The following is a 12,299-nucleotide window of genomic DNA, read 5'->3' as shown; positions in this document are numbered from 1 at the left end:
TGACTTTTGGGGATGTCAGTAGCCCTGCTTACTCAGTTATAGATATAACACACTTACCTTGTACTTGATTTAAGTCCCACTGAACTCCGTGGGTATCCCGGGACATTATGAATGCTGTGTGCTAACAGGCACAGCAAGGCATCCTCATGGACACGCTCATTGTGTGGACCTACTATGCTCACCCACATGCTCCTTTATCCCCTTGAACTTCACTCATACAAGTTCAAAGATAAAATCATTAAGAATTTCAGGATGGCAACAACAGAGCATTAACCTAAGGACAGGGACCTTTTACGCACTGGGACCACCAGGCTGGCACACTTATGAAACTGGTCTTCCTGCGACAGAGAAAAGTAGCTGGGACTTTTGGTGCCTACCATGATGGTGTAGGATTAAGAGCTAAAGACTGGTTAAAATGCAAACTTCCACTATCTGAGGACAGAAATGCAAATGGTAGCAGGTGGATTGAGGAGGAATGTCAACCATGAAGAAGAACTAATAAGATAGCAGTGAGTTGTCCATCCCCTAACCTCTTTACGCCTCAGCTTTCACCCCAAAGCAGACCAAATTAGGGAGCTGTGCTGACAATTAAATTTCTGGGAGAAGCCAGTTTTCTGACTACCGGCCTGAAATGAGAGTTTCCGTCTTGCCATCCTGAGCTATTTGGGAAGATCTCTGTTGGTTCCCTCCTTTTTTCTCTCTCCTGGTCCTGTCCCAAGGCTAGTTCTAGTCACAGAGCTGCACTGCCATAGTGGTGGCAGTGGTGGCACACTAAAATGAAACCTGAAGGAAAACCTGTCTTTCTGGGTTGGATTATGTAGGAGAAGGTCCTTATGTGTAGAAATTATACCCCACAGTATTCAGGGTGATAGGGCATCACACTGATAATGACTCAGGTATGTTTATTTCTACATTTATCTACATGCATGGAAAATCTGAGTTCACATGGATGCAATAAATTCCATTCCAATACCACATGATTTATTTTATATTTTCTATTTGTAACTTCCTTCATTAATGAGAAACTGGTTTCAGTCTTACTATTTTCACTCCTTTGAGCAATCCTTCTATGTGTAATGCCTTGCTCACTCTGTTCAGCTTGTGACATTCTCCTGTGGTCTGCATCCCTCACCTGGAGGCCCTCCCCACCCCCACTGAGGTTCAGACACCCATGACTACTGCCTGCCTTCCTTTCTCTCTCTCTCTCTCTCTCTCTCTCTCTCTCTCTCTCTCTCTCTCTCTCTTTCTCTCTCTCTCTTTTTATTCCTTTTTTTTGTTGTTAATACTCACTGGGGGATATTTTTCCCATTGATTTTTAGAAGTAGTGGAAGGAAGGGAGAGAAAGAGAGAGGTAGAGAGAGAGAAACATAGATGTGAGAGAGACATGTGGATTGGTTGCCTCCTGCAGGCATGTGCCCTTGATGGAGAATCAAACCCAGGAAATTTAAGTCCAAGGGCCAATGCTCTAATCATTGAGCTATACCGACCAAGGCAACTATAGCCTTCTTAACCCTTTTCATTTCTCATTCTCAAAGGCTCCAATACTCAGCTCTGAGAAATCATGGCCCCCCAACTACCAGCATGTATGGTCCCACCTAATGGTTATTGTATTAAATTTTCCAGGAAATGAAGGAAAGGAATAAAGAAATTTAATTTTCAAATGCTTTATAGTCACTTCTGTCCACAGGATAATTATCCACACAGGTATGTGATTTCTCTAGCTCTTTTATATAGTCTCATCATTCACTGTAGTATCCCAAGTGACTAGAAATGTGCCCAACATATAGTAGGTTCTCAGAATAGTTATTTATTCGGTTAATGTTGCCATAACCAGGATTATGATGTCATCTGCACTCAGTAGCTAGTGAAACAATCTCTCTGGTTTGGTTAAAAATCCAAGACCAGAACTGGATTTGCTGGGATGGCAGAATGCTTCCCAGGATCCACTAGTACTTGCTCTGACAACCCTTCTAGTAGTCACTGGAGGAAGTGGCGTGAGGGTGAATACCCCCTTTAGGATCATATTAAATGGGACTTAGGAACACTTGCTTCTAATGGGCTTATTTGTAATCAATAGGGTATACATTTCAACTTGTGTCTTAATCATGAGTATCTGATCATAAACCTTAATTATTGTTTATTCTTTTTTATATTTTTATAGCCTCAATTTAGTCAGATATTTAGTGTCTACAGTATTGGTTATAGCTCCTTTTAAAATATTATTATCTAAGATAATTGGATATTTCAACGATTTTGTTCTTTTTGGGGGGTCATACATGATCCCTTCCAAAGTAACTGACTACACAGTTACATCTGGGAGTGTTCCTATATATTTATTTTTTATGAGCTCAACTAGGAATGCTTGTTCTAGTGAGCTATAACCTCTTTATCCTCAAAACTATTATTTATTTTAAATAATAGGTTTATATTTTTTATTGATTTCAGAGAGGAAGGAAGAGGGAGAGAGAGATAAAAACCTCAATGATGAGAGAGAACCATTGATCAGCAGCCTCCTGCACAACCCACACTAGGGATTGAGCTCATAGCCTAGGCATGTGCCCTGGTGGGGAATGAAACCATGACATCCTGGTTCATAGGTCAATGTTCAACCACTGAGCCACACCGGATGGGCAAACCTATTATTTCATAGGTATGTATTCTTTGTTCAGTCCAAACTCCAGTCATCATTTGGAATTAGAGATGAATGGAACCCCTATTCCTCTAAGACTTCTATTTTTATGCCCAGGACTTCTAATTTCCTAGGAATTCATCTTACATTTTCTCTGGAAGTGTTCATTCATTTCCATGTTGGATTTGGTATCAAATACACAATGGAATGCATTTCAGAAAATTCTTTGTTATATATCAGATGCATGTGCAGGCACTCAGCAAACCATCCTGTTCCCTAAGACTTGGTTTTCTTCAACACTGCCACAAGTCCTTTCCTTCTGGAGTTGTGAATAGTTTTGTCTTGTTACACTGGAGAATTCTTACTGTTCTGAGCATCTTCTCTAACATGTGAACATGCGCTTGGGGGGACACTCTTGTCTTTTCAGGGCCTGGTCTGGAAGCAGCAAATGGGTGTTCTGATCCAATATACAGGCTGGGGAGCACATGGCCCCGTGGAGGTGAGTGTAGAGGCAGCATCTTGTGGAGATGAATTAAAATGTAAGGGAGACCATCAGGCAGATTTGTCAGCTGGAAAGAGATAGACAGACCTGGGGAAGCCAGATCACAGCTGAGATGAGCAGAGGGTGGGAGGAATTATCTGAACCCCACAGAGAATTTTATCAGACTCCTCCAGGCTCTTCAGATGAAGGCAGGATGGTTGCTGTTAAAGCTGCTGACCCAGTGTGGGCGCTCATCATGTAGTTCCTGTGGTGCTGACTTCTTTTTTTCTTTCTGTGGCCATGTTGCTCACTCTCTCTCGTGTCCAATTTCCTTCCATTTCCTCTTTGTGGTTTCATGAAGAATGGGCACTTGAAGTAACTAAGATTTTCTTCGGCCTTGAGAAAGTTCCTGTTGCTAATCCCGGCCAGCTCCTTTAAGGAGCACAGCTCAGAAAGTCTGCCCTCTGGCTCCCTTGCTCCATCCACAACCTTCATCCCAAATCCCTTGAACTGACCCATTTCACACTCACTCCTATCTTCTGAAGGAGTTATTATTTCCCATTTCTGACCTTGTTTCTTCCCTCGGGCCAGCAAAATATCTTTCCAGCAATAAACTTGCTTCTTGTCTTGACTGTAATTTAGTTTTTCTCCACTGCCTCCAGAAGTAAACAGCCAACCTGGTCAGCCCAACCTGAAACTGTCCATCAGGGAAGTTCCCATGATCTCTGTGCCCAGGGGAGGCTCTTGAGTTCTCTAAGTGGGACCCAGCTTCCTTTCTCCAACTGGGACATGTGTCATCTTCTTGTATTAGTAGGATATAGAGAGGGACTCTTCAAACAGAGGGGTCAGCTATAGCATTTACCCCTCTCAAGGTGGCTGTTTGCCTCTGGCAAGCAGACAAACATCAACCCCTCTTCAGGGTACTAGAATTGAGTCCTTTGGATTCCATACCTTAGTATTGTCAAGTGGAATTATTGTCCTTATGGTTTTCCCTGCTGGCTCCCTTAGCAGACTTCCAGAAAACTGGATGTATAATATAATTCCCCTGCATCCTGCTTCCATAAAACAATAGCTTTAAAAGTTTTTCTTCTTCAAAATGTCTATTTCCTTTCTCTTATTATACGAGGGAAATTTAGGGGGACACATTTTAGCAGATTATCTCAATTATCATCAGTCTGCTGGTGCATTGCTGCAGGCCTACATTGTCTTCCACCAGTAGACAATGCAAAGAACCTGAATAATCTTGGAAAAGCACAGATAATCCACAGTCTTTATTTTACCTTTACGTTTATGATTTTTTTCAAGTCTTCTCCCATTTTAATGGTTAACAAGAAATAAAAGAAAGTACTTAAATATTATTTTAGTTACCTTCTCATTCATGATTGTAGCTAGCAAGAGAGATAAGAAGGATGCGTGAATTTATTCAAGAAAATTTATTGTGCACCTCCTACACACCAGACACTAAGAAATGGCTTCATGGAGGTGAAATAACAGTGTCTGTTTTCCAGGATTTCATGGCCTACTATGGATGGGAACCTGCATATAGTAAAATACAACATTAATATTAAGAGAAGAGTATTTTAAGTGCTGTGAAAACATATGAAGAACACTTAATGCTACTGGAGGGAGAAAGGAGCTTAGGGAACGTTTCTGAGAGGTGATGACGCCTATGCTGAGTCATTCAAGACCTAGAGGAGATTGACCAGATGTAGGCAGATTTCAGACAGAGCGACCACCACTGACAAGTGTGGGAAGCAAGAAAGACTGAGGACTATGCTGGGATCGCAGGACATTTGGTCTGTGTAGAGCCTGGGGAATGTGGAGGTGCAGACAAGAAGGAGGGGTAATGCCCCTCCTGTGGAATCTGAGATATACTTGAAGGTTTGGAAATCCACTGATAGAATTTAAGCTGGAGAAGGGCATTATGATAATTACGCATTTGAAGAGAATTTTGCTTCAATATAGCCCATGGTTTAGAATGCGACGAAAATATGTGAAGGAGGAGATTTCAGGAAGATGGCGGCGGTATAGGCAGACGCGTCCCAGGTCATGTCCCTGAGCAAATGGAGTGAGCAGCTGAAACTAGTAACATCCACCCCGAATTGGCGAAATTCCTCAGCTGGCGAGAGACGGTTTACAGCCGGGAAGAGCAGAACTCCCCTGGAAAGTGCCTGGTACGTGGTGCCTTGTTGTGTTGTATCTTGTGCCTTTAAATCAACACAGCAGATCCAAGCAACAGCAACCTCCTGAGCACCACACCCTCTGCTGAGGAACAGCAGCTGTACGTGAAACCTCGCCCCACCAGCCAGAAGAGCCACCACAGCTGTGAACAGCACCCACCAGAGGAGTTGCTGCCAACTGAAGAGCAGCTGCTACCGCAACCGCCCGAAGAGGAACCGCAGACCAAGGAGTCACTGCCACCAAGGGAGCAGCCACTGAACGACTCAACGTCTAGATATGTCAGTGAGATCAAACATGGGTAGACAAAGAAACCCCCAAAGGAAAGAGAAGGAGGACTCTCCAGAAAAGCAGCTAAGTAATACAGAGGCATGCAACATGACAGAAAAAGAATTCAGAATAAGGGTCCTAGAGTGCATAAACCGGATGGAGGAAAAAATCGACAACCTCAGCAAGAAGCAAGAAGAAACAGATGAAAAAATCGATAACATATGGAAGAAGCTAGAAGAAACAGATGAAAAAATCGATAACATATGGAAGAAGCTAGAAGAAACAGATGAAAAAATCAACAACTTAAGTAAGACCCAAGAAGATATGAAGAGTGATATAGCTGCAATGAAAAACTCCATTGAAAGTATCAACAGTAGACTAGGAGAAGCGGAGGACCGAATTAGTGATTTAGAAGACAAGGAAGCAAAACACACCCAAAATGTACTGCAATTGGAGAAAAAAATGAAAAGACAGGAGGAGAGCCTAAGGGAGCTTTGGGACAACATGAAACGAAACAACATACGAATAATAGGGGTACCAGAACAACAGAAGGATGAACAAGGATTAGAAAACCTATTAGAAGAAATAATATCAGAAAACTTCCCTGAGGTGGGGAAGAAAAAAGTCACACAAGCCCAGAGAGTCCCAAACAAGGTGAACCCAAAAAGACCCACACCAAGACACATCATAATTACCATGGCAAATGTTCAGGACAAAGAGAGAATCTTACAGGCTGCAAGAGAGAGACGGAAAGTTACATACAAGGGATCTCCCATTAGATTGTCAAATGATTTCTCAACAGAAACACATCAGGCCAGAAAAGAATGGACGGAAATTTACAGAGTGATGCAAAGCAAAGGACTGAATCCAAGAATACTCTATCCAGCAAGGCTATCATTCAAACTTGAAGGGGAAATAAGAAGCTTCACAGACAAAAAAAGGCTAAGGGAGTTTATCACCACCAAGCCAGCAATGCAAGGAATGCTAAAGGGACTGGTATAAAAATAAGAAATAAAAAGCTCAGAAAGAAAACAGCCACACAAAAACAGAAATGCCTACAAACAAGTACCTTTCAATAATAACTTTAAACGTAAACGGACTAAATGCTCCAAACAAAAGACATCGAGTGGCTGAATGGATAAAAAAACATGACCCATACATCTGCTGTCTACAAGAAACCCACCTCATTAGAAGGGACTCACACAGACTGAAAGTGAAAGGATGGAAAAATATCTTTCAGGCAAATGGAAAGGAAAAGAAAGCTGGGGTAGCAATACTTATATCGGACAAAATAGACCTCAAAGTGAAGGCCATAACAAGAGATAAGGAAGGCCACTTCATAATACTAAAGGGATCAATACAACAAGAAGATATAATCCTGGTAAACATATATGCACCCAATGCAGGAGCACCCAAATTCATAAAAACACTCCTGGAAGATATCAAAGGAGACATCAACAACAATACAATCATAGTAGGGGACTTTAATACACCACTGACAGCACTGGATAAGTCCTCTAGACAAATAATCAGCAAAGATATAGCAATCCTAAATGACTCACTAGAGCAGATGGACTTAATAGACATCTTCAGAACACTTCACCCGAAAGCCAGGGAATATACATTCTACTCAAATGCTCATAGGACATATTCAAAAATAGACCATATATTGGGTCACAAGCAAAGTATCCCCAAATTCAAGAAAATTGAAATCATAAAAAGCGTCTTCGCAGACCACGATGGCATAATATTAGAAATAAACTACAATAAAAACAACCCAAAATACTCAAACACCTGGAAGCTGAATAGCATGCTATTAAATATTGATTGGGTTACCAATGAAATCAAAGAAGAAATTCGAAACATCCTGGAAACTAATGACAATGAAAACACAACAATCCAAAACCTATGGGACACAATGAAAGCAGTCCTGAGAGGGAAGTTTATAGCTCTACAGGTCTATCTCAACAAACAAGAAAAAATGGTAGTAAATCATCTAATTCTACAACTCAAAGAATTAGAAAGAGAGCAACAAGAAAACCCCAGAGTGAGCAGAAGGAAGGAGATAATAAAGATTAGAGCAGAAATAAATGACATAGAGACCAAAAAAACAATACAGAAAATCAATGAAACCAAGAGCTGGTTCTTTGAAAGGATAAACAAGATTGACAAACCTCTAGCCAGACTCACCAAGAAGCAAAGAGAGAGGACCCAAATAAACAAAATCAGAAATGATAGAGGCGAAATAACAACAGACCCCACAGAAATACAAATGATTGTTAAAAAATACTATGGACAGCTCTACTCCAACAAACTAGACAACCTGGAGGAAATGGACAAATTCCTAGAAAAATACAACATTCCAAAACTCAATCAGGAAGAATCTAAAAATCTCAACAGGCCAATAACTATGGAAGAAATTGAAGCAGTCATCAAAAAGCTTCCAGCAAACAAAAGCCCAGGACCAGACGGCTTCACAGGTGAGTTTTACCAAACATTCAAGGAAGAACTAAAACCTATCCTCCTCAGACTACTACAAAAAATTCAAGAGGAAGGAACACTTCCAAGCTCATTCTATGAAACCAGCATCACCCTAATACCAAAATCAGGTAAAGACAACACAATGAAAGAGAATTACAGGCCAATATCCCTCATGAACATAGATGCCAAAATCCTCAACAAAATCTTAGCAAATCGGATCCAGCAGTACATCAGAAAGATCATACACCATGACCAAGTAGGATTTATCCCAGGGATGCAAGGATGGTACAATATCCGCAAATCAATAAACGTGATACATCACATAAACAAATTGAAAGAAAAAAACCACATGGTCATATCAATTGATGCAGAAAAAGCATTTGACAAAATTCAACACCCATTTTTGATAAAAGCTCTCAGCAAGGTGGGAGTAGAAGGATCATACCTCAACATAATAAAAGCCATATATGACAGGCCCACAGCAAACATCATACTCAATGGACAAAAACTAACACCATTTCCCCTAAGAACAGGAACAAGACAGGGATGCCCCCTCTCACCACTCCTGTTCAACATAGTACTGGAAGTGTTAGCCATTGCAATTCGGCAAGAAGAAGAAATAAAAGGCATCCAAATTGGAAAAGAGGAAGTAAAACTGTCCTTATTTGCAGACGACATGATATTATACATACAAAACCCTAGAGACTCCATCAAAAAGCTACTGGACTTAATACATGAATTTGGCAATGTAGCAGGATACAAAATTAACCCCAAGAAATCCGAGGCATTTCTATACACCAATAGTGAACTTTGAGAAAGAGAGATTATAAAAACAATCCCGTTTACCATCGCACCAAAAAAATTAAGCTACCTAGGAATAAACTTAACTAAAGAGGTAAAAGACCTCTACTCAGAAAACTACAGGACGTTGAAAAAAGATATAGAGGAAGACATAAACAGATGGAAGAACATACCGTGTTCATAGATTGGTAGAATCAACATCATTAAAATGTCCATACTACCCAAAGCAATCTATAAATTCAACGCACTCCCCATTAAAATACCAACGGCATACTTCAGAGATCTAGAACGAACTCTCCAAAAATTCATCTGGAATAAAAAAAGACCTCGAATAGCTGCAGCAATCCTGAAAAAGACCAAAATAGGTGGGATCTCAATACCAGATATCAAGATGTATTACAAAGCCACTGTTCTCAAAACTGCCTGGTACTGGCACAAGAATAGGCATATAGATCAATGGAATAGAATAGAGAGCCCAGAAATCGGCCCGAACCAATATGCTCAATTAATATTTGACAAAGGAGGCAAGAACATACAATGGAGCCAAGATAGTCTCTTCAATAAATGGTGCTGGGAAAATTGGACAGATATATGCAAGAAAATGAAACTAGACCACCAACTTACACCATACACAAAAATAAACTCAAAATGGATAAAGGACTTAAATGTACGACAGGAAACTATAAAAATTCTAGAAGAATCCAAAGGCAACAAAATCTCAGACATATGCCGAAGCAATTTCTTCACTGATACAGCTCCTAGGGCACTTGAAACGAAAGAGAAAATGAACAAATGGGACTACATCAAAATAAAAAGCTTCTGCACAGCAAAAGAAACCATCAACAAAACAACGAGAAAACCCACTGTGTGGGAAAACATATTTGCCAATCTCATATCCGATAAGGGCCTAATCTCCAAAATTTATAGGGAACTCATACAACTTAACAAAAGAAAGATAAACAATCCAATCAAAAAATGGGCAAAGGACCTAAATAGACACCTTTCAAAAGAGGACATTCAGAAAGCCAAGAGACATATGAAAACATGCTCAAAGTCACTAATCATCCGAGAGATGCAAATCAAAACAACAATGAGGTACCATCTCACACCTGTCAGACTGGCTATCATCAACAAATCAGCAAACGACAAGTGCTGGAGAGGATGTGGAGAAAAAGGAACACTTGTGCACTGCTGGTGGGAATGCAGACTGGTGCAGCCACTATGGAAGACAGTATGGAGTTTCCTTAAAAAACTGAAAATGGAACTCCCATTTGACCCTGTGATCCCACTTCTAGGAATATATCCCAAGAAACCAGAAACACCAATCAGAAAGGATATATGCACCCCTATGTTCATAGCAGCACAATTCACCATAGCTAAGATCTGGAAACAGCCTAAGTGCCCATCAGTAGATGAATGGATTAGAAAACTGTGGTACATCTACACGATGGAATACTATGCTGCTCTAAAAAGGAAGGAACTCTTACCATTTGCAACGTCATGGATGGAACTGGAGAGCATTATGCTAAGTGAAATAAGCCAGTCAATGAAAGAAAAATACCACATGATCTCACTCATTCATGGATAATAGAGACCATTATAAACTTTTGAACAATAATAGATACAGAGGCAGAGCTGCCTCAAACAGATTGTCAAACTGCAGCAGGAAGGCCGGGGAGGGTTGCGGGGCAGGAGGTAGGGGGGTAAGAGATCAACTAAAGGACTTGTATGCATGCATAGAAGCATAACCAGTGGACATAAGACATTGGGGGATAGGGGAGGCTAGGGGATTGTCTAGGGCGGGGGGATAAAATGGACACATATGTAATACCCTTTGTAATACTTTAAGCAATAAAAAAAAAAAAAAAAAAAAAAAAGAAAATATGTGAAGGAGGACAAAGAGATATAATTAACAGAATTTTGTCCTACTCTGCTTGTGTGAAGGTGACGGACATGAAGAAATATAGACTAATTTCCAGATTTATCTTTTTCTGCTTAAGTAACTGGACAGACTTCATAATAATAAAGGAATTCTATTGTAAAAAAAAAAGTGGCTGACATATATTGAGCACTTTCTATGTGCTAAGTAGTTTAAGTATATTGCCTTACTTTATCTTTAAAATAACACTTGGAGTAGATGCTATTAAGCACATTTTACAAAAAGAAAAATGGGAGGCATGGAAACTGCAAGCCTCCCAGGATCACACACTAAGTGGCCAAACTGGGATTTGAATACACGTGTAGACACTTCCAGAATTTGGTGTTTAAGCATTATCCTATTTTGTCCACAGTGGATGGGCTGGGTTCAGGGAAGTGTGGGGCAAGCAGGTAGATTTCTAGCAGGCAGTTTTGATATGGGTTTGAAGGTTGAGTGATCTGATCTGGAGACAGATATCTAGGGAAGGAGCCAGGTAGACAACCAGGAGTCCACTCAATTATCCAAAATGTGACTTGCCATGCTCCTGAGTTAGTTTCTCTTTTGTTCCTCCACAAAAGAAGGAAGGCATGATCATCTTCATCAGGGTCAAACCAAGCTGTCATAGCCTGTTCCTCAGCCTCAACCCATCTGGTCACCATATGCCTCTGTGACAAGAGTGGGTTAAGTTTGCTCTATTTGCTCTTTTGCTTATGATGATTCTTATCATGAGAACACATTAATCTTGTGCTATTTTCTGTTTTCATTACAATCTTTGTCACACAAATGGAGCATCAGAATGTTAATGCCTCATATCTTCTGTGAAAGATAGTAGAATTCTCCATTGCTTTGACCTTTCCAATGTTCTGTGTTTCGATTGGGTCTGGAAGTTGATGATTAATGATAATTACAATAATTACACCAAGGGACTTGAAATATAAATTACCAAATGTTCAAAGGAAGCCACTTGAAACCTTTAATAGAAGCTTGAACAATCTCTGTCCAAATGTTCCCACTTCCTCCACCAGACATCCCCTGGTGAGAGGGTTGGGAGAGATTCAGCCTAGGTTGCAGCTAGAAGAATAAAAGAGCTGTGATTTGTGAGCCATGTTTTAGTTATATGAAGGGAGAAAAAGAAAAGAAATCAATTTTTAAATCGATAGAATGGTCCTTCGCCCAAATAGCTTTGCTTAACAAAGAGTGAGCATTCCATAAAACAAGACTTTTCTTTCGATTCAGATCATTAACTACGATTCCCATTAGGCGGGAGGTGCCACGGGGAAAGAGGATATTTACTTGTCTCCTCTGCTCTGGTTTCTTGGCTTTAATTTTAGGGAGGTGTAACTTTCCAGTACGGAGGGGTTAGGGCTTGATGTGGCCTTTGTACCTTTGTCTACAAGCAATACCGAAGCCCAGCACTGGTATTAGTATGATCATATTCTGTGTGAACCTCTGCAATGGGCAAGATGCAGATTTCCCAGGGCTTTTTTATAAGTAGTAAGAAGCATTTGCATGAGGGTTTTATTTTGAAACCCCTGGTTATT

The 12,299-nt window shown here is 40.5% G+C and overlaps 1 long non-coding RNA gene across 2 annotated transcripts in view; it reads left to right on the top strand.

Moving 5' to 3' along the window:
- The window catches only part of LOC118663695, a 101,407-nt gene that overhangs the window by 76,869 nt on the left and 12,239 nt on the right, over positions 1-12,299 (top strand). The window contains exon 2 of one of the 2 annotated variants that reach the window (XR_004970118.1): positions 3,057-3,128. The exons of the other annotated variant lie outside the window; for it this stretch is intronic. This is a non-coding gene — a long non-coding RNA (uncharacterized LOC118663695). The remainder of the gene's footprint in view (positions 1-3,056; positions 3,129-12,299) is intronic. 2 annotated transcript variants of the gene reach the window in all.

Source organism: Myotis myotis, unplaced genomic scaffold (assembly GCF_014108235.1).
Source record: "Myotis myotis isolate mMyoMyo1 unplaced genomic scaffold, mMyoMyo1.p scaffold_m19_p_1, whole genome shotgun sequence".
Taxonomy (NCBI): Eukaryota; Metazoa; Chordata; class Mammalia; order Chiroptera; family Vespertilionidae; genus Myotis; species Myotis myotis.
Note: the sequence above shows the minus strand (reverse complement) of the source record. Positions and strands in the feature narration are given on the sequence as shown.